Consider the following 2,528-nt stretch of genomic DNA (forward strand, 5'->3'; position numbering starts at 1 on the left):
GTAAACCTATAGAGTTTGGTGTTGGTGTTACACTCAGGCGTAAGAGGGGACGGGAGAGCATTGACAGATTGACTGGGCAGACACAGGACTGATGAAATAATGGACAGGCGTACGCGGTCAGGCTGAGGGGGCGTTGCAACGCTAGTAGGAGTCGACGCAACGCCCATGGCTGCGTAAGTGAGGCACGCAGAGGGGGTGGGACGACTCCACCTGACCGAACAGGCCTTCTTCGTTAGCTTTCACTTGAGTTTTTTTTGGTTCTTTTGTGTTCTCCTTCTCATTTCTAAACACAAAGAGGCATGATACTTTGTATAGGGATAGGTAAGGGTGCAGCAAATGTACAGACAAACCTACAAAACCATATGCATGAACGGAGTTTGCAAAATCGAAAGTAATAAACATATAGTACAGCATTTCCTCTTACTCTGCATATGCCTAAATATATGCAGGCATTTGCAATAGCAACTATACACAGGGTGCTTCTAATGAAATCAAAATTTTCTGCTGGGGTATGCGTTAGCTTCGCGAATTTTAACCCTACCGAAAGCAAAGATGTATACATATCAAAAAAGCGTAAGTACTACCCTGCAGGAAATGACACTAGTTTGTAGCTAACTATTAACTAACTAGCAGTCGACTAGTGGTAACTATTTATTAAATATTTTCTTTGGCCGTAACTAACTTTTGAAGGGCGATAGCCGCAAAATAGTGAGAACTGCATTAGATGTCAACTAACTTATAGCTAACTTCGCTAACTTAACCACGCCTACCTCCCATATAACGGTAGTTTTCAGAAATACGAAAACTGCGAAATTTTAGTATCTACTGAAGCTTATTCACTCAAAAGTGATACTTACATTGATTTTTAGACGAAGAATAGGAGTTTTATGAATTTTTGGAAAATGAGCATAGCCACGCCCACTTATGATTACATGTGTATATCTTGGTAACCGCTCCACTAATTCCTCTCAAACTAAGCACCATTGTGGGCCTTGAGACAACCTATCAAATGGCTGAAAATTTTTAAAATCGGACAATAATCTCGCCCACGTCCCATACAACGGTAATTTAGAGAAATACGAAATCTTCGATAAATCAGTAAATTCTTAAGGTAATTTATTCAAAATTAATGCTTGTAATAATTCTTTAGCTAGAAAGACGTTTATGATAAAATTTTGGAAAATGGGCGATCACATATATGTATCTCGGTAAGCGTTCGACCAATATGTACCAAATTCGGCATGATTATTGATTATTGTGCTTAGCACATAAAAGCAAATCGTTGAAAATTATTGAAATCTGACTAAAACTGTGGCCACTTTTCATATAACGGTAAATTTCGGAGATGCTTGAAACTTCGATATTTCGAAATTTAAAAACGGTAATTTGCTCAAAATTGTTACTATACCTTGAAAAGAAGTAAATTATTTGGAATTTCGGAAAATGGGTGTGATACGGCCCACATATGACTATATAAGTTTATCTCATTATGTCTAACTGAACGTTCTGTCGAAGATGTTTGAAATAGGGCTAAAACTTACCATGTAGCGTCAGTTTTCGGAAAGAGAAAAAAACTGTGCTAATTCGTCTTATTAACATTTTATACCTGAGCCATTATTTTTTAAGTCGTACGGATTTCGGAAAAAAAATTAAGCCGTGTCCCCGATTCGCTTCAAATTGTTTTGTGGGCTCTATACATGACCTAACACGTGTTCGAGGATTTTTTTCCGCTTTTTTCTTTGAAGATACCCTGTAGTCAAATGTACTAGTTGTAAACTACCTCACAACTAGTATGAAACGCATGCCCAACTAGTCAGCCAACTATCTTTTTTCCATGCAATCAACTGATATTTTTAACATGGGGATGTCAATTGTCAGATTTTGGTCAGAAATATACCAGTCTCATACTAGTTCAAAATAGACAGAAAAGTCCTAGTCCAATTATGGACCAAAACCACTACTTTGGAAGTCAAAAAATAAAATGAATTCATGAATATACAATAAAAAAACTTTTGATGAAGTACGCTTTAATACATTAGACATTTTTATTTAGCTTAGATTTGCCAATAATTAATATTAAATTGTTTGGGTGTTAATTAAAAGGGAAAATAAATAGATACATAAATATTTCAAACTTTCGAACCAAAATTTAAATGCATTATACATTAAACGTTATTAAAAGTAAAAGATTTCAGGTACAATAAACACTTTATTTTTATCTTTTTTAATAATATTGATGATGGAAAAGAAAATATTTTGGTTAAAAATAAAACACTTTAGTTCATTTTTGAGTGAACTAAAATAAAGATAAAAGTTTTAATTGAAATAAATTAAATTCATTAACTTTGCACAATTCAGTCCTTTCTTTTTAAAATTTTTTAAAAGTAATAACTAATGTTTAAAATTTGAGATTAAATAAATAATTCAAGCAGTTATTAAATGTTCTTAATTTTTATCTATACTTTGGCTTCTTGATTGATAATTGAAATTAATCAAATAATTATTTAATCGTGTAATTAAAAAAAGTC

The sequence above is a fragment of the Rhagoletis zephyria genome, unplaced genomic scaffold, assembly GCF_001687245.7.
Source record: "Rhagoletis zephyria isolate East Lansing unplaced genomic scaffold, Rhagoletis_zephyria_1.1 Rzeph_scaffold_00979, whole genome shotgun sequence".
Classification (NCBI taxonomy): Eukaryota; Metazoa; Arthropoda; class Insecta; order Diptera; family Tephritidae; genus Rhagoletis; species Rhagoletis zephyria.